Source organism: Bidens hawaiensis, unplaced genomic scaffold, assembly GCF_021521415.1.
Source record: "Bidens hawaiensis isolate Kalapana, Puna unplaced genomic scaffold, B.hawaiensis_p1.1 tig00041920_1, whole genome shotgun sequence".
Classification (NCBI taxonomy): domain Eukaryota; kingdom Viridiplantae; phylum Streptophyta; class Magnoliopsida; order Asterales; family Asteraceae; genus Bidens; species Bidens hawaiensis.
This window is the reverse complement of record NW_027505753.1, coordinates 92,635-114,290: the sequence shown is the minus strand read 5'-3', so window position 1 is coordinate 114,290 and position 21,656 is coordinate 92,635. Positions and strand designations below refer to the sequence as shown.

The 21,656-nt window shown below is 33.0% G+C and overlaps 1 pseudogene across 1 annotated transcript; it reads right to left on the bottom strand.

Moving 5' to 3' along the window:
* Positions 1-3,402: 3,402 nt before the first annotated feature.
* LOC143615146 (epi-cedrol synthase-like) lies at positions 3,403-8,120 on the bottom strand (annotated as a pseudogene). The gene is made up of 7 exons (XR_013150415.1): positions 7,989-8,120; positions 7,544-7,816; positions 7,079-7,461; positions 6,475-6,692; positions 5,020-5,158; positions 3,936-4,184; positions 3,403-3,849 (listed from the first exon to the last, which is right to left on the bottom strand). The product of XR_013150415.1 is annotated as an epi-cedrol synthase-like (transcript).
* Between the last annotated feature and the right edge of the window lie 13,536 nt (positions 8,121-21,656).

Here is a 21,656-nt window from a genome sequence, read left to right as displayed (position 1 = left end):
GTTGATATTAGTGATTTAATTGTAATTTGACCAACAACAATATAAGGTTGATTATCTTACTATAACTAACTTAATGCCTTATAAAATGATCAATTAAATTTCATTTCCGGATTATATAATAATCAATTAAATTACATGAATTGTGAAAATATAAATAATTACATGAATAATAAAAAATATACATTAACATTAAATAAAAAATAAGACATCTTGTCAACAAATCCTCAATCCATTATATCAAGTTGGGGACAATAACCTGAAATGAAAAAATTAAATATTAATATTAATATCACATAATAAATAAATTACCAATTATAGAAGATTTGAATTAGAGCATCCACAATGCTAAAGCAAGGTGGATGATCTAGTTATCAACTTCTCTCTCATGTCCATGGCTTTGTAGCCTAGTGGCATCTTGGTGGTGGGATAAGGCTTAGGGACCATAAGGTCCTGGGTTCGAATCCCATAAAAGGGGGTTTTCCCAACTTTTGTTGGCTTTCCTCCTGAATTGGTGGTTAGGCATTATTGCCTAGTGGAGATGGATATGATCGCGTGGTTCTGCTGGTACTATACTCCAGTGGTCCGTGAGTGATCCTAAAATTTGCCGTTCAAAAAAAAAATCAACTTCTCTCTCATCTCTCTACTTTTCTCTTTCATCCTCTCTAACTTTCACCAACTCCCCACTCACATAACTCATCCACACTTGTTCACTTTTGTGAACATGAAACACTCTCTCTCATCTATTTCTCCCATCTCTTATCCATGTCATTTGCCACCTAGACTAAATGAAAAAGTGGATATATGATTGGAGATGCTCTTATGTGAACAAATGTAAACCTTATCGGAAAACGATATAACCTTACCGGAAAAACATATAAATGTGTAATGGTATAAAATCGGTGAAACCTAACTAATAAATATAAAAACATCCACCATCCAATAATTAGTACAAAATTGTGTGAATAATAAATATACTAAAATTAATGAATGTGTAATTTGAAATAAAAGTAAAAGTCCGGATTATGGTAATCTTTTTATTTTTATGTAACAATACCATTTTGTCTTGAAAAATCATCTTATTGACCATTCTTCTCCGGGCTTATTATTGTCCTTGAGACGTTATAGTTTCAAAATACGAACCTTGAGGACACAGTCGTTGTTAAGCACATGTAATTGGTTCTACATTGTAATGTTTGTTGGCTCCATCTTCCCGGTGGTGAAAAGTTAAAAATAAAAAATCCATTAATTTTTGAACAATTATACTTTGAACCGAACAACTAAAAAAAATGAATTATATAAGCACGACCAGAAATATAAACATTTCAAACAAACAAATTCGATTTTGCTAAATATGGTGTGATAATGTAAGAGTTATTATACACAAGTAGTAAAGGATTCAAATTTTGGAGACTTTTATAAAGAATGAATGTATTAATGTAATTAAGTAAAAACATAAAATTAGGAATTTTGAATTAGCTAAAATTATGGACGAAAATATGTAGGTTGCATTAGGGGATTTTCAAAATTTGAAATACTTGAATGTAATCTTGTTAAATTATATTATAAAGATAAAATAATTAAAACTGATATATTTAAATCTACTTCATATTTCAACATACAACATTAAGTTATTAATGTAGAAAAATAAGTTACTAACTTCATTATTAACATTAATATAATTAATCATCAATGTTTTTAATTCTGTATATCTAAAATTGATTATCAATTACCGTATATCTAAATTATAATAAATTATGATATATTAAAATCCTTAATCACATGGTTGAAATTTATGAAAATAGTCAACATAATATAATTAATAAGCAATTGATATAAGTTGTGCAAAAATAAGTTAGTAATTTAATTCCGTAATTAAAGTAATCCTTAATCAAATGATTGTTTTTTTCCTAATATACACAAATTGATTACATATATCAATTTATACTCCAATTGTTATATTTTTAATTAGTCAATGGATCCAATTTCATAAATCTATAATTAAAACCAATTTTAGTAAAATTAAATTCGTAGTAAAATTGACCGGTATGAAATATAAAAAAAAGAATATAGTTTCAATTGAATCAAAATACAAAAAATAAAACCTGATAATTTAATTGACGGGTAGTAACGTTGATGGATTATGAAGACAATCATATGTAGGTTGATATGTTGTAGATAAAACGTCCGTCTGGTGAACAGCTTCATCGATGGGAGACGGTGAATTTGTCGGATAGATGAATTAAATGTAGAGATCCGTGGGATGGAGGCGCGAAAGATGAGATAATTGATTTGGGTTTTTAGGTTAAACTATGACTGGTATATGAAGAATCATAGAAATAATATAAATAATAGAAATTGATATTAATAATTATAAACTGCATTTGAATAATTAATTTTAATAATTAAAGAGATTAAAGAGAATTGATTGTATATAATTTTAATTTATTTTTAATTTATTTTATTCACATGGAAATTAGAGAAGTGCTAGATATACATGGAAACTTTAAGAAACAACCAATAGAAATATGCCAAGTTGACTTAAACTCTTTTGTTTTAATAGTATAGTTAGATATCTGTTATGTTATTTTCATTTAATGCTGACAAATTAATCAAAACAAAACGACTTACATTACATTAACGAAATTGAAACGTTTAAGAAGCTATTAAAAGAAACAAACATTATTAAAAATTACAAAGAAACGTTACTTGACAAGTAACCCATCTTGGCAATGTACACGTATCGTCACCCTATATGTCCTAACGTTCGGATTCAGTTCTTTCAATAAAAGTTCATCAAAGAGATGCATAACCAAGTTAAGTTTCCCACACTTGCTATAACCACCAATCAATATAGGATACAACGTGCCCTACAACTTCCATTAGTAGTTCTTTGCTTCCTAGCGATCGGAAGAGAGCTAATGCATCATAACCCTGTTAGTTTTTGCCCATTTCGTGCAACAAGATATTAAGTGCATATATGGGGCGCCTGGCCCTTGGCTATCACTTGCTGATTTTTGTAAATGTGCTTATCAATACTTGCCTTGTAAAACGTTTAATGAAAGTTTATGGATCCATCCATTAAAGAGGAATATTTGATGCTGTGCATTGTGATCGGCCTACACTTTGATCACATCTGGCTTCCCCCGTTTATCAACCTCTAACGGTTCTTCTCGATCTTATCTCCTTTCTTTTTTTTTCTAGTCAGTGTTGTGCATTATGATCGGCCTACTTTGCTCACATTCTATTTTAGAACTTCATTTGAATATATTACAGGAAGCCTTGAATTTGATTGGCCTACAAACTGTTTGTTTTAGAACACATATAATACAACACTTTCTTAAACAACAACAACAACTGCAACAACAACAACAACAACAACAACAACAACAACAACACTTTATTAAACAAACATGAAAATACGGTGTAAAATAAAATCCGATAGAAATATTAAAATTCTAGTTTCGAAGTAACTAGTAAAAGCACTTGACATCTTATTCAATGTTACGACACTCAGCCAAATACTTATAGTACGGTTGTTGGATCATGATGTGCTGGATCTCATATCATGACTGGATCAACTAGAAGAGACTTGATAGGATTAATGAGTTCTGCTACATTTGTGAAATGGTCCTTGTTCTTATAAAGAATCTCCATTGAACGTGCAAAACTGATTACCCTCATGGTTATAGGAAGTTTAACATCTTTACATGCGATGAACTCTTCATTCAGTTCCATCCAAGCATCTTCAACTCTTCTACTGAACAATTCAAACGTTTCTTGCTCACTAACACCATACTGCTTCATGTAGCAGTCAATACCAGAGGCGACATGGTTTCTATCTTTCTCCGCCTGCATTTTTTATGATAATCTTAATATTCACATGACGGCAGAAAAAATTGCCTTTGTAGCATTGCAAATTTCACATTTTGATGTACCTTGTAGGTGACAACATCATCCATGGTTCTACAATATCGACAGCAAGCAGTGACGAGAGGAGGATCACCTAAAGCCCATTTGAACGAGTCATGTGTGATTACGTTACCCATGGCCGCAAAACCTGCTATAAACGCGCATTTATAGCCAATACTAATATATGAAACTTTTAAGTGCTCCTCCATCGTTGGTGTATACCCTTCATTTGTCCATCTCGCTTCTGCCATGTAGCTTTGGATGTATTCTATCATCTATAATAGAACGATAATTGTGATAACAACAAATAAAAGAATACTATTGTAGTACAATGATCTATTATTAACTCTTCTATCAAACAAGTGGCAGTATCATTATGTTCCATAAGTTGAGGAACTAGGATCATTTCACTCTTAAAAATAAATAGGTCTACAACTAAAATAGAAGTACTTGTAAAACTGGCAGTTTGCTACCATACGCTATAAAGAATTTGTTACCTTGCTTGTGACAAGCGAACTCGATCCCTTATTATTATTATTATTATTATTATTATTATTATTATTATTATTATTATTATTATTTTGTGTGTGACAAGCAAACTTTTAAGTTTGCCTCCCTGATCATCATGGAACTCGATGAGCATCCACAACAATAAACTCATACAAACCGATACATCATCGCCATTTCAAATTCCAAACTTTTTTAAAAACCCTCATTCTCTTCCACAACAATAAACCTTTACAAACCTATTAAAAATATTAAATATATGTACATATAGTATGTGTGTATAAAAGATGGGGGGCCTACAATGCAAGTTTGTTGCACGTTTGAGAGACAAACCTGCCACAAACTTCAAAGTAACTTCAAAGTTTCACAATGGATTATTTCAACTCTTCTCAAGTTTGCTGGGTACTACATAGACTCAAACTTTAGGATTTGTAGCACATTATGGGTGCTCTTAATTTACTAACCATGGTAGTTAACTGTCTATAATTTGTACAAACACTTTAAGCAAATGTTTAAAAACAGTACTTATCAGTTATCAATATTCCTTAACCCGCCTACAGGCTACAAATCCAAAAATTTCGGGTAGGGTGGGCTAATTCTTACCGCCTCTTTGATATAGTTAATATGAAATGATTTTCCCTCCTTCGACAAGGTTTCCTCCATCTCTCCAAAAAGATTCATGAGGATTCGATATATAAGTTTCATATTTTCAGGAAGCTCATCCGATGGTGTAGCTGACCACCTACAAATTACTTGTTACTTAGTTGATAAATTAATTTAGAGTTAAGTGTCATTTTAGTACCTGTGGTTTGTCTAGTTACGCAACTTTAGTACCGATTTTGAATTTATTGCAAATGGCTACCTCACTTTTTTAAAACTTGCACTTTTAGTACTTTTTTTAACTCCGTCTATTTTTTCCGTTAAGTCAGGGATACTTTGGTAATTTCATTAAATTACTTTATTTTCCTTTTTCCCTTTTCTCTCCGTGTCTTCTACCAGATCTTCCTCTTCACCGTCTCTCTCTATCCTCTCTTTTGCTCCGGTCATCATTTCCGGCAAGTACCATCACGTCTTTGTTTAAATCCACAACCACCCTCTTTAGAAAACCTACTACTGGAACCCCATCACCAAATCTCCGGTCAAATCCACAGCCACCACCCACCACCGGAACCCTCACCCTCACCCTCTTTCTCTTGCAATTCATATACCATCACCATCTTCCACCGTCCAAGCTTCGGCAACCGTCACCGAATCAGCCACCACTGTCCGCTGCCAATCAATACCACCACATCCCCATCCCCCACTTGTAGAACCTACACAATCACCACGAAACAACGACGACAACCCAGCAACCACCACAGCCACCGCCGGACATCAGCCCAGCACCACCTCCATGTTGCTCTTCCGTTCCGTCTATGTCTCATATTTCGACTGTTTGATTTTGTGCTGCATTTTGTAGCTCCAATTGACTGTTGTTTGATTCCGTTTACGAACCCTAGGAGACGATGGTTAACTTCATGGCCCCGATTGACTGTTCCATTTGGGAATCCTAGGCGACGACGGTTGTATATGGCGGCGGTGGAGGTGCGGCGGTGATGTTGGGAAACCACCCCCTTTTTCTCTTACCTCTAAATTTCTAATAATATCTCATGAGAAAGCACAAAAAGCTTTAGGTGTTCTCTCAATATGCAACCTCAAGAACAAATATGGGGTTTGGAATTTGGGATTTTAGGTTTGCTTGGATATAGGATAAGAGTTTAAAAGGGGGAAGATGGGGTTGAATACGGGAAGAGAAAAGAGAGATGGAAAAAAAATAAGAAAAATGATGAAGGAAATTATGAAATTACTAAACTACCCCTGACTTAACGGGAAAAATAGACGGGGTTAAAAAAAGTACTAAACTTGCAAGTTTTAAAAAAGTAAGGTAGCCATTTGCAATAAATTCAAAATTGGTACTAAAGCTGCGTAGCTGGACAAACCACATGTACTAAAATGGCACTTAACTCATTAATTTATTTGGTTCCAGTTGACAAACTTCTCTTTCGTTTATAGGCATACCTTTCAATTGCTTCAGTAAATTTCTCGAGTTCTTCATATGTCCCGTAGGCATCATAAGTATCATCAAAAAGTGTTTGAAGTAAAAAAAATCTTGCTAAGAAGACTCTAGATACAGAATAGTGTGGCCAAAGTACACTGCTAATGCCCAAAAGTAGCATTCGACCGGTCTATTTCTGGCGTAAGGTAGATTATTAGGAAGATCGTAATCTTTCCACCACCTACGACAGATACACACACATGTAACGTGATTCTTGCTAATATTTCTGGAAATATGCTATTAATTAGAAACGTGACCGGTACTTCCAAATTTTCCTCTAAACTTTGTACTTCTATGCCGTTCGCTACCTATAAGCTAACTATGCAAGTTCGCTTGGGTGGTAACTGGTAAGTGAACCCAACTGAGTTTATCACCAAACTCTATGGAGTTTTCTTGTCAGCTGTCGCATGCGAACTTACTTTACCATTTGCTTATAGAGATAGCGAACCTAGAAGTAATACAAAAAGTTCCAAAGAAAAACTTAGGAGTACCTATTCTAATAAAATAAATTCAGACTTAACTTTAATGTATTGAAAGGTGAACAAAAGATTAATAATATTTTTTTACTTGCAAACTTGGCTTAGCTCTTTCTTGTGCAGTGATTGAAGCAGGTTGAACCCTAACTTAGCAAGTTTGAGCAAAGACTCATTACGAGAAGCTTGTTGTTCGTAGAATGGTATGTAGCGTAATGCCTCTAGTCTCGGCAACCATTTATGCAAAGGTTGCTTCAGCGCTTGTTGTATCATAGTAGAAACATAAGAGTTTATCAAAATGGGATCATTTGCTATGTCACCAAGACAAGTTCTTGTAAAAGCAAGAGCCTCATCCAACATGACTTCCCCAGGCATCCTCAAAAAAGTTGCCTCATATAACTCAAGTAACAAGGGAATATCATTTTTTAAACTCTCTTTAAAAGGTCCATCTTTGTCCTTGTATTGATTGAAAACATCTGTTCAATTTATATAAGAAAACATTAGGTTTTTACCGCATCATTAATTATATTCAAAACGAATTTACAATTATGCACTAAGCACTTGAAACGAAAAATCCTTGTTGTCGCAGGAGACGAAACCAAAGGGAAGCGTTAGCGCCTGTCCAGTTATCACCATATGCATCAAATATGTTTTGTAATGCTTGGTTAATCTCGTATTCAAAATAATATGCAATGCCAAGGCGTTGGATTGAGTCGATTAGTTGTAACAGCTTTGCATGTCGAATCGGAATATCCATCATTGTCAGTATTTCTTTACTCACTTCTTCTTTCAAATCCTTGATCATCTGTTCAACTCCATCTTGTTCTTGTTGCTTTATATACATCACATTCCAAGATCAATATTACTCCAATGGGCATAAACACAAATACAAAAGGTTTGAATATTCCAAAAAGGACGTTAAATAATTCATTAATTATGTTTGTGAAGAAGTTGACACACAAAAATGTTCACATTATTATCTCTTTTTAATACAATTGGCATACCTGGTTGAAGACAAGAAATTGATCTCACCAAATGTCGGAAAATTTGCAATGGGTCGGATAACATCATCTTTTTTTATATACATAATCAATATCAAGATATAATATGGATTAATATGTGCCGATCAAGTCGCTTGAAGTTCAAATAGATATAATATATATCAAGATATGTATAGGGGTGAAGATATTCACATCATGTCAAAAGGTCATATGCTCAATACTCACCTTTATGTTTTTTAATCAAACAAAGAACTAGTGGAATTTTCCATGCAATACAATAAAAGTTCGATATATGGTATAATATATAAAATATTGCTTAAAATATTATCATACATAATCAAATGAATTTAGGTATATTACTTTTAAATAATTTACTTATAGTGCTATACAGTGTGTATAAAGGGGTCCCTAACAGAACCCTTAAACAAGGAGGTTTTCTAGAATACTCTCCCTATGCCCCGTATAATACTATACGAGAATGTCTATATGTCCCGTGTATTACTATACATGGCGTATAGGGGTGTCCCTAGCTAGTAGGACCCAAGTGAGTGATAAATATGAGAGCATAACTATGACTTTCAACACTTTTAGATAAGGAACATGAACGCCTCAATGGCCCTGAACATGTTAAGATTCTAAACATTGAGATTGCTTTTTAATAGGATTACGATGACTCAACATCCATCATCGACTGCTTTTGATAAAGGGAAAATTCTTAAAATTAATAATAGAGATTTCATATTTGTCAATATAAATAAATGTTTTCAGAAATGTCCCATATAAACACGTATTTGATGACATGTTTGTTCTCAAAACCGTCTTCCACGACATATTTGGTCTCAACACGTCTTTCGCGACCTGTTTGGCCACCAAACACATTTTTCACAATATGTTAGCCTCTAATGCGGTTGGCCTCTTTGTTCTTGTTTTTTTAATATTACGTTGTTATAACTAATTTTGCTCATAATTGATTTTTTTAAAATATTAATGTATAAAGTTTTATAAAGTTTCGAATATACTATTGAGATGTGCTTATTTTTATCTACGTGTTGAACATGAAGAGCATAAATTTGACACAACTCGGTTTTATGTAAATTTATGATAACATGTAGATAAAAATAAACATGTCTCAACAGCATATTTAAAATTATATATAACTTATACATTAAAAGTTATAAAAGAAAAACAAAATTTAAGTCAAAATAGTTATAATAATGTAATATTAATAATGACTGTCAAGTGACAGCCAACGGTATAATTTCCTAAGGGAACGTCCAAGCCAAACTCTAAAGCTTGTGTGGGTCCGATTAAGACAACACAATTTGGCCAGAGTAAAGCATTAGGGCTCTCAAATTTTGAGAGTGCGGTAGGCTAAATATAAGAAAATCATTGTTGTACAAAAATGGAAAAAAAACAAGGCCAAACACATCATGAAAGAGCAATTGGTGGCTAAATAGGTCGTGAAAAATGTTTTGAGGCCAAACATGTCATAAAATATGCGTTAAGACAAACATGTCGTCAATACTTATTTATAAAAGACATTTCTAAAAAATTTTAATTTATAAGAATAAAATTGAAATCTTTCTCCATTAATATAACATTATAAGTCTCCTTTTCTATAATGTACTCCAACCCAAAATAACACAAAAGTGTATGTAATCATTACTATACTTTCTTTATTTAAGACCATCCGTAGTCGATAAGTTATGGCCGCGTTTTGTGTTACAACGTCGGGGGCACACCGCCCCCCCTCCCGGCGTTTTGTTATTTTTTCCGGCGTTTTCTACAAAACGCTTGAATGGCACGCATATCAACAAATCTGACCGTTCTCTACATAGTTGGTTGTCTCTGCTGAAGGTACTGGATGATTTGGTGAGTGGATTGGAGGTACAGATCGGAGAAGAAGGAGTTACAGATCGGCTAATTTTATGATCGGTGGTGGTTGTGGGTGAGTTATGGTGGTGGTGGTGGTAGTGGTTGTGGGTGGGTGAGTTACAGAGAAGAAGGAGTTAGAAGAAGAAGATAGAGATAGGTGTACCTAACCATACTTAAATTAATATCATATTTATATCAAATATCCATTCTACCAATACCATACTTATAAATATAGTAAAAATATTAGATTGTGAAGTAATAAAAAAAAAGTAAAAGTGACTGGACGTCACGTGGCGCATAACGCCTAGGAGTAGAAAGTTATGACTACACTCTCTTTTTACAAAAAAACCATAACTCTGACTGGGTGTCACGTGACGCATAATGCCTAGAGAGGGGGGAGAGATTTATGACTACACATGGTCTAATAACAATCATAACACATACTATTTTTTATGGTTTTTTTAATCAAAAAGTAATTGAGGTATTTCTCATTAGTATCTCATCCGTTGATTTAGGAGTATCGATACATAGTATTGGGTTTTTAGGCTCAACACGGTTTTGATTTTATCTCTGTCTCACACACACATATAGTATTGAGTACGCTCGAGTGATCAGTTGAATCCATGAATTAGACTGTTAAGTTATATTTAGGTTATCTACATTTGTGAGACCGTGAGAAATTGAAATCGGGGCTCAAGGTTCTCGCGTACCTATTGTATGAAAGTAGTATTGTATTTTTTTTAAAATGGCGACTTTCTTGTATTTTGGCTACCGTACTCTCTAAATTTCGAGAGCTCCGATGCCCCACTCTGGCCAGACTATGTTGTCTTAACCGAGCTCACGCTGGCTTCAAAGTTTGGCTTGGGCGTTCCCCCGGGAAACCATGCCGCCGACTGCCACTTGACAGTCGTTGTGCCACCACAAGAGCATAACTCTCTGACGTAACACACGGTGGGACGAAAACCCGAGTGGACTCAAGGTTCGAACTAACAACATTTGCGCAAGGCTTAGCTCAAATCCTTCATTGCCAATATCCACCCATATATGACACAAGTGGGATTCGAACTTGAGTCATTATTGGAGAACCCAAGCCTCCTACCACTAGACCAAGCCGCACATATATATATATATATGGGCAGGTTCAAGAGAGAACTCAAAAAAATTGGGGAACAATTCATTTTACATGTAAAAAAATACAAAAAAATTCATTTTTCATGAAAAACACATGTTTACATAATTTTTTTAGAGTTTTTTTACATATAAACACATGTAGAAGCCGTTTAAAATAGAATTCCTTTTCAGTTAAAAAACGATAAAAAAAATCTTACAAAATTATTTTTTTTATTGAAATGTTTTCTATATGTATTTATAAACAAAAGAGTTTTTGTTAAAACTAATCTTTTACATGTGAAATCAAACTTTATATTATTTTTTACATGTAAAATGAAGAGTTTCTCAGTTCCCTACTTTTTTTGCGTTTCCTCTTTTTTTGATTTTTCTCTTGAACCTACCTCTATATATATGTGTATATATATAGAAAAGGGTTCAAATAAAAAGAAGTTGTTTCCTATGAATGGTAAAAACCAATAGAATTTTGACATTTGGCATTAAAACCTATGGTGAAAGAATAATTCTAGGAAACTATGTTGGTTATAATGGTGAAAGAGTAGTTCTGGAAAACTATGACGGTTTTTGGTAATTTTAAATCTCAACCATTGATTGACATGATCCAATGGCTATGATTTATTCTTAGTCTTCCTAAGAAACTAATTATTTTTAGGATAACCATCCCCTATATATATATATAGGGGTGAGTTAACGTACAATAATCGCTTAACGTACATTACGTACGCGAAATACGTTCCACTAAAACGTTCAAGAAAAAATCACAAAAACTTTAAACGTTCAAGGTTAAAAACACTAATACGTTCAAAATCACAAACTTTAAACGTTCAAAGGTTAAACCTTTAAACGTTCAGGTTTAAAGTTTATCATAATTGATCGATTGAATATTCAAATTGATGATTAATTGGATCGATTTCAAGGTTAATTGATCAATTAGGTTCAACAATTTCAATTTCAATTTCAATTGCTCAATTTGACAACTGACCTGTGAGCAACGATTGATGGTTGTGTCGGAGAAGATGGTGGTCACGACGGTAGACGATGGTCGCGACGGTGGACAGAATTGTTGAACGGGGATGGTGAAGGTGGACGGAATCGACGAAATCGACGGGAGAAGAGGTTGACGGAGGCCGGCTCGCGTATTTGTGATTTTAGGGTTATTGAAGATCGACGATTCATAGCCTCGCGTACGTAATGCACGATAAAGGATTTTTGTATTCCATCCTTTACATATATATATATATATATATATATAATAATAATAAAAGAGTGGATTTTAAACAACAATTTTTTCCTACTTTCCATCAAATCTTTTTAAATTGCCACATGACATTTTGACATTTTTTTTTACTTTTTCATTTTTATTAAAATACTTTTTATCAAATCTTTTTAAATTATTATATGACATTTTGGCATTTTTTTTATTTTTTTCCTTTTCATTAAAATACTTTACATCAAATCTATTTAAATTGTCACATGACATTTTGACATTTTTTTTTATTTTTTCCTTTTCATTCAAATATTTTTCACCAAATCTCTTTAAATTGTCACATGGCATTTTGACATTTTTTTGTTGTTTCTTTTTCATTAAAATACTTTTAATCAAATCTATTTAAATTGTCACATGACATTTTTTTTCCTTTTCATTAAAAATAAAATTCAATTCACATATAGTGGGTTATGTAAACAATCAGACTATGTTAAAAGCAATTCAATTTCCAACATTCAAGCTTAAACCTAACAATTCTATGTAATCCTCAACCCTAATTCTATAATGATTATATCATAATTCAAAGTATAAATGTGATTAGACTATACATATTCATTTAACGATCGTCGTCTGCTTTTGCATTCGTCTTCTACATTGGAATTATAAGGTTTGTTTGATTTATTTTTTTACATGTTTTTCATTCGATATTCATCAACATGGGTATCGATTTATCGAATGCAACACAAAAGTAAAACATTCATAGGAGATTCGTTGGTAAAAACATGGGTTTCGATAATTTAATTATATCCTTTTGGTTATTTGATTAAATCCAATTTATGAAATGAAACTTCTCAAATTTTATCACTTTGGTTTGAAATTAAAGAGTTCTATTCAAATTTCTATATAACTTTGTACAACATGGCCTATATATAGTCTCCATGAAAGCTTACCAATAGAAAACTTTAAAGTTTTGTAACGTTTGTTGACTAATACAAAACACTAATGTCTATTACGTGTATGTAATTGGTAATTTTATGATATTAACAAAAATGTTTGTAAATGTTTATATTATCATTTATTTATCGTTTTTGTTTTATTATTAACCTGTGTACTCCATGTGTTTTCTTTTATTATATTTTTTACTAACCCGTGTATCACGCGGGTTCTAATCTAGTGTATATATATATGGTTGGTAGTATTTAAGAAATCTAAAAAAGTTAAGAACACTTAAGAACTCTAAACAACCAAACATTTTTATAATTTTTTTTATATATTAACATTATATAGGATTAGTTTTATCATATTTTATATAAAAAAAATTTATTACATATAATCAAAAGTTTACATATGTGTAAAATTTATGTACTAAAAAATTTACATAGGTGTAACACAAAACATAGATATGTATAAAAACTAATTTTACACTCAAATAACATTAAAATACAAAATGTTTTATAAAAAAATGTTAGTTTTCAAGGGTTCCTTCAAGTTTTTAAATAATATAACAGTTCTGTAATGATACTCACCCTATATATAAGGTTTGGATCAAATGCAAATTAATGACATTAACGGTTAAACGTGATACTTAAGTAAAGTAGAGTAATTATGTAATTACTCTATGATAATTATTCTACTGTATTCTCACGTTTAACACGTTAATTTCATTTATACATTCCCATATATATAATATGGTTAATTTCATTTTAGAACTCATCCCTGTTTCAAAAATTTGAAAACCAATTGTGTGAATCAAATTAAACCACACTATTAATTTATTTACATAACAAAAGGGTATTATAATAAATTTATTTTTCTTTCTCTTCCTAAGAGCATTCCAATGAGTTTTCTCTATCTTCATCTTTAAAATTTAACTTATAAACATAATTTTCTTTAAGGGAAAACTGAATACGGTGCTGTTAGCGTGCAACATTACACGCAGTGGCGGCCCAACATTTTTAGAGGCCTAAAGCGAATTAAAATATATGAGGCCTTTTTCCCAAAAAAAAAACTTTTTTCCTTTACGAACCTAACATGCACGTCGAAATTTGATGAAATTAACCAATAAGATTTTATATGGGACATTGTATTTGTTACTCCAACTCAAATTCCACCACTTAGCATAAGCCAATTAATGAACTTAGCGGATTCAACTAAGGTAAAAGTAAGCCAAAAATCAACTAAGCAAAATCAAGCATATTCAGACAAAAATCAAGCATAACTTTACTAACAACGTAAACAAATGAAATGAAACCTTAAATCGTGAAAATGAAAATTGAAAGATATAAGAAAAAAACAAACTTTTAAAACTTGACTCATGAATGTCCAACGATAGTGAGTTGTGAGGGTTGATAAACTTTGAAACTATAGGTGTTTCTCGTATCGTCTCTCAAAATTAAACTATTGTATATAATAAAAACTAATGCAATATTTTTAAATAGAAACAATAAAAAAACCTAACAAATAAATCTCTTTTCTAATTATATAGAAACATATAATTCATAAAAGTAATATACATAGAACACAACATTTTATATCTTGTCTAGAAAGACATGTGAACCATTAGAAATTAGAAATTTAAGAAAATTATATTGCAAGGTTTTTCTGGAAGTAAATTAAATAAAAGAACTAGGAAAAGGAAATTACTAGAAACCAATAGGATTCGAACGTACGTTTCCGTGGAATAAAAAGGCCCAAGTACCATTGCAATGCCAAGAACATATTTGATAAGAAGGCGCAGTAAATAATAATATGAACACTAAACATATGAATCTTATTTCAAAAAATGGGGCCTTTTGCCTTTAAATTTTGAGGGCCTAAAGCTTAGGCTTTAGTCTCTTGTACTATTGGGCCGGCCCTGATTACACGACAAATCAATCAAAACTCGTAGTTTGATTTAAAAACTCATTTAATTGAACTTCTTTCCATGTTTACAGTAATTACATAGTTCCACGCCTCCATTAGCGAAAAGGTGACAAAATGTCAAACTCTTTAAATATAGTGTCTGTTTTCAGGGATATCTATCCCAAATATTCATTGTGTCAAGGTTTTTAAAGAGGAATTAATTTGGCTAAAATGGTTTAAATACAACAGTTTTACAGGTTTTTCAAGATAGGATATTTTTGTTTTTATTTTTTTTTATAATTAAAGCATTGTGTGTGACATCATTTAGAATAATACGAAACTTAAATAAATCCTAAGAATAGAAAAATAAAAAAAACTCAAATAATTCAAGGAATCTCAACTTACTGAGGTAATGAGAAATGCATGCATGTTTTCAAATTAACGATATCTTCGTGTTTTTATTTGTTAAATTTTCTTTTTCATTTATTTATTATTTAACTATTATCTATATCTATACTATATATAAAGCATGAGTGAATGACCTCTTAAATTTTAAGAGGTACCACTCTTATTGTATATTTTGCAAGTAACAATGCATATAACTTTAAAAATGTAGGGATAAAATACTCTTTGTTTACTCAAAAACAATATACAATAATGATCCTTCAACTTCAATCAAGTTTTGTTAATGTATTAAACAATTACATATTTTCCCCCTAATTATTAACCAACTACCCCACGAATTTTTAACGACCGTAACTTTTTCACACTTAATAATTTTTCTAAAAAAATTACACCATAAAAACGAGCACTTTATTATCTTTAATTTGAGTATGTTATTGCTATAGTTTATTAATTTTTGAAAAACTAACATGTTACGTGATTACCGATTATTACCGGCAATGGGTCAGGCATGTTCGGTTAATGGTGTTGAAACGGGTTAGGGTTGGAATAAGTTAATACAAAAAGGGTTAATTTAGTGTATGTCGGGATGGGTTTAGATCGAAAGGGTTCATGTCAAAACGGGCTTCAGGTTAATACGTTTTCGGGTCAGAACAAATCCGTCAAAAAGGATTGGGTTAAAAGTAGTTTATTTGAAATTATTGTACATTTCATCTTTGCTTCTTGCTTATCGCCACCTGCTATGCGCGTTCAAGCATTGGTTACGTGGATGACATTGTTTATACATACCGGGTTGCTCGCGTATAAGCATTTTGCCACGCGCTTATGGACACCGGTTACACACCCGATGCCACATTAAATGCATACCACCATCGGGTTACGCACGTACCGTTGCGAGGTTACAAACGTATTAACACCGGTTGCATTTGTGCGTACATCGCTGCATCACGCGGGCAACTGACTTAGTAGATCCAAAAGCATAAGAGGGGTTCAATTAAGAGTGAGTATTTGAATTCGTGATTAGTAAATAAAGAACTTTTATAAAAGGTGAAGATATTTTAGTTAAATGTTAGGGGATTTAATCAAAACTACGTAGTTTTGATTCGTTTTTCGTGTAAGATTGCACGACTAACACCACCGTATTCACTTTCCCCTATCTTTAATTTATACATCATTTTTTAATAATCTTTCGTAACTCATTCTCCGTTACCATCTCTATATTTTGTTTTCTCTTTCTTTTATTTATAATATTAACTCCTAACTATTTTGTCTTGTTATTATTTTCAATATAAATTTATTTCTAATATATATTTATAGAATGGTAGTTGAAAATGAAGTATTATGACAAAACTCATTAAGAATGCTTTAACACATCAACCAACAATTAAATCACTCTATTTCACTTTCTCGTTGAGGTCTACCATGCAAAAGTTCAATGGCCGGGCCATTATCATCTCAGATTCTCAGAAATGGAAGTATGGAACAATTAGATTATGATAAATGGACCATTATCATCTCATAAATGGAAGTATGGAACACTTTTAAACATGGTGAATTCAACCGGCTAAACTGATTTAATTTTCTTATGAGCTATAGCCTACAATACGATGTAATTGAACGAAAATATACTTTAACATGACCTAGATTGCATCTTGCCAATATACCTCCGGCCCTTTTACAACAACTCACCGTTCTAAAAAAAAAGATACGGGTTAGTAACTTAGTTATGAACATTAAAATACCATTAATCTCAACCACATTGTATTAAAGCCAGGGGCGCAGGATCATTGGGGCAAGGGAGTCCCCCCCCCCCCCCCGTTTTTTCCGCTCGAGAGTGTATATTTTCCGATATTCGGCCGAAAATTTTTATAGGTAGTAAGTCCGCCCCCCCAGATTTTTTTATACATATTAAGCCCCCCCCCCCCCACACCCCCGAAATACTTTTTTCAAAGAATAATATTGGTTTGTGGTTCCACTGAGACTGAGTTTTGTTATATAAGAACCCAACGTTTGGTTTTTGTTTTATATAAAATCTATTTGTTATTATAATTTGCTTTTTTTTAAAGAATTCCCAAACTTTAAGGACTTGTATTGTAACCAAACTAAAGTTGTTAAAAACAATTTGATACATGAAAAAATTGATAATAACAAATTCACAATTGACGTTTCATATTACTAGGGTGGCCGGCTCAAATATGACAATCTCCATCTTCAATCTTCATCAATCATTTGCGCATTCTTCATCTGCTCCTTCATCGTCATCAGCGGCTAGCGCGGCCGCTGTTTTTCGCCGCCAAACCTGCACCCTGCACGGCTGCACCCCACTGAATCAGTTCGTCACCCGACACCCGAGTCACGGTAATAGTTTATTTGGGTTATAATTACTTAATTAGGGTGTATTTGTTTGAACTTAGGGTTGATTTGGTTAAAATTAGGGTCGGAAATAGTATTATTGTAATTTAAACAAAGCGTACTGTTGTTATTTTGTTAGGAGTTATAACATGAAAAAGACGAAAACTCTTCATTCTTTTTACAAAAAAATTGATGATGGACAAGAGAGTAAACGCCACAAAGCTTCAACAAGTGAATCGAACCAGCCAGACCAGCCGGTTAATTCTTCTACAAGGTACTCACCCAATCACCCTTCATTGCAATGTCATTCTTAGATCGTCTTAAGTATTTTAGGTCCTTTGTTAACAAAATATGTATTTGGTTTTTTTTGTAAGAATGGTCTTTTGAATGAATGAAGAAAAAGTATTTATTTAGATTTTATATTGTTTGACCCGCCCGCCCCGCCGACTCGAAATTTTTTTTTGTTTGACTTTGACCCGACCCAAACTGAACTGCTGACTCGAAATTTTTTGGATCCATAACTTCGGCCCCCCATGATTTTGGTCAAGCTTCGCCTCTGATTAAAGCTGAAATTCATAGACCTTAGTTAGCCGATCAATATGAATACAAAAATAATATTAAAAATAATAAAGGAATGTACATCGTATGGAGCACAAACTACAAGTGATCAATCCTTGTGGAACACGGCAACACAGTTGACCAACGAATCCATCTTGTTCCCCAAGCAAACAAATTACTAACACTCCAACCACTTTCTCCTTCATCTATATAAAATCACTTAACACAATTCCAAACCCAATAATATATCAATTCATCAGCTCACAATCACAGTTCCAATGAAGAGTTAGGGTCGTCAACACAATCCTACCCACTCCATTGTCTCGTCACGTTAAAACTGTGGACTCATCCTCAGTCGCTGGTTTATTCACCAAAGTTTCAACCAAGCCCACAAACCACTCCAAATTCACCGGAAAATGCGGTACGACAAGATGCTTAGGGTGTCATGCACATCCGGTTTGTAAGTCTAAAGACAAGGCCAAGGGAACCATGAAGTTGAGATCAGTTGAATCTCATGATCGTGAAATGATTGGTTGTTGCCCGGCTGGTACTTCGGCTATCGAAGCATTAGCGTATTTAGCTAGCGATGGAGGTTATGATGATTATGATTATGGTGATGATAACGTTGAATTTGGAATTGTAAGAGAAGAACATATTGGGGTTGAAGATGAATATGAAGATGATCGATGGTATTTGGTTTGACAGTTTAAGTGATTTGATCAGATTGGATCGTTAATTGTGTTATTATTTTTATTCCTCTACTGGTTTCGAACCTGTACAGTAATGGACATCTTATATTATGTATTTGTGTTTTACTATTTTATTTTATGAAATAAATAGTTGGTCTCTCGGATGTTTTTATCGAGAGTTCGACTTTGAAATTTGAATTATACTTTTGGTATGTTGGTTAGAATATTTTCATTTAAGGTTAATCAATTAATCAATATAAAATTATTTCCATTAAAAAATCGTAACGCTGAAAACTTATTTAAAGAAAAAAACAGTATTTACAAACGTCCGAAAAGGAGCCGGATATAAAAGAAGCCAAGGTGAATCAAGATCCATGCGTTTGAAGTTAGGTGTCTAGATCTTAAGCTTGACTCGTGAGTAATTTTACAAACTCGAGCTTAGTAGTGGATTAACTACTCTCACAATCCTATTCCTAACTCATTAACATGCTCCCTCAAACTAAATGTTGGTATAGACGTTTAGCTTAAAATAAATGCTCAAAACAAACGTATAAGGGAAGACATAATGCAAAATCGAAATTGAAATACAATCCTTAAAACTAGTCTCTAGAGGTCGAGGTGCATATCGAACCTGGATACTGATCCAGAAAACACACCGGCTCTCTCAGATTACGATTTGCCGGTTCAAATTTGATTATTTTCTTTGAAAAGCAGTTTCTACTCCTAAGTGATTTAGGTCGATTTGGTTTAGACCTTTTTTGACTCGATTCAAACCGGTTTGCTCTAAAATCCGGCTTTATGCATTCTTGTGTAGAGTTGAGACTAGAGGTAGAGGTGGGAAAAAAAAAACCCCAGTTCTGGACTCGACCTGGAACCAGACTTGGTCCTACCCGGCCCGTGGGTACGAACAAGGTTTCGGTTCCTTGAAAAAATTATACCCGGATCCGATAAAAACCCGGCAAACTTGGTCAAAAACCTGACCATACCTGATCCGTTTCTTGACTTTTATTCACGATACCCAGAACTGATCTATTTCTTGACTTTTATTCACGATACCCGGAACTGGTTCCTACCCAGTTCCGGCTCCTAAAAACACCCGATTTGTGCATCTCTAACTAGGGTAAAATTACATAATCCAGTTGAACCTCTCGGTACACCCTGAGTCAACCTGTTGTATCATTTTTTAATAAAATCTGGTATGAGTAAAATACCGGTTTTTTAAACATTTGAGTAAAAGTAAACTAGAGGTGGTGGATTGGTGGCTAATATCAGGTAGAAAGCCCAAATTCAAGTGGAGGCCTGCTAGTGAATTTGACTGTTACCCACTGGGCCACTTACCCGTGACCCTTGAGAAACAAATTGTGGCCCAAAAGGCGTATTCCGGAAAGGTTGTCTTCCGATGTATTTTATAATTTTATTGTTAACTGTTTAAACAAATTTATCAGAAACAAAATTTGCAAAATTTCCAATCCAAGTTTTGACAAATGACAATTGTGTTCGTCGACCGACAATCAAACTGCTATCACTTTTGTATTTAGTTTTCATTTTTATATAAACTCTAAACTTGGAACTGTTTGTATCAACATTCTAAATTCGGGAATCATAAATTTTTCGCATTCGCATATTTTATTAACTTGCAAGATCAAAGAAGAAGATGTTGAATAAGAAATATAGTTTTTTTTTTTGGAAAATTGGATTTTAATAATCCCAACTGAATGCAGTTGGCCGATAATAATCCCAACTTTGAAAATAACTGTCACTGATCCCAACTTTCACACAATTTGTTTTCATTGGACCTCTGTTAAAAAAACTTAACAACGTTAAGTTTTTTCCAAATTTCAAGCTGATATTTTAGGGCTTTTGATCGGAATGAGGATACGAGTCGATTGATGTAAAACTTACCATCAAACGGTGGTCCAAACGACTAAAGGATGCTTCAATTCTGATGTTTAAACTTTTAATTAACAAAAATCAAACTGTTTAAAACACCATTTCGAGTTAAGTTTTACATCAGTCGATTCATATTCTCATTCTGATCAAAAGCCCTAAAATATCAATCTGAAATTTGGAAAAAACTTAACGTCGTTAAATTTTTTTTTAACGGAGGTCCAGTGAAAACAAATAGTGTGAAAGTTGGGACCAGTGACAGCTATTTTTAAAGTTGGGATTATTATCGGCCAACTGCACTAAGTTGGGGTTATTAAAATCCAATTTTCCTTTTTTTTTTCAATTCATTGCATCATTTGTTACGCAGCTCACTTGTGTGTTTACATCTAGTAGTTACAACGTCACCTACCAAGTTGGTGAGAAGATAAAAGGTAATCATCAGGGGAGGCTCGGAGGTGTGAGCCGCACCATCGGCCGGGGCACATAAGTTTCGGCGTTACAAATGTTTTTATACATATTACATATATATGTTTTTTGGTGTTAAAAATATGGTTATTTGCAATGGTTTATGAGATAATTACATGCTTAGAATAGTTTCTGCTTATAATAAATATGTCGATAATAGTTTTATCCGTATACATTAGCGAATAAAAAATGTTCGTCAAGGCTTACGGGTCTTTTTATTTTAGCTTGGCCAATGTATTTAAATTCTCGGAGACGGTCCTGGTAATC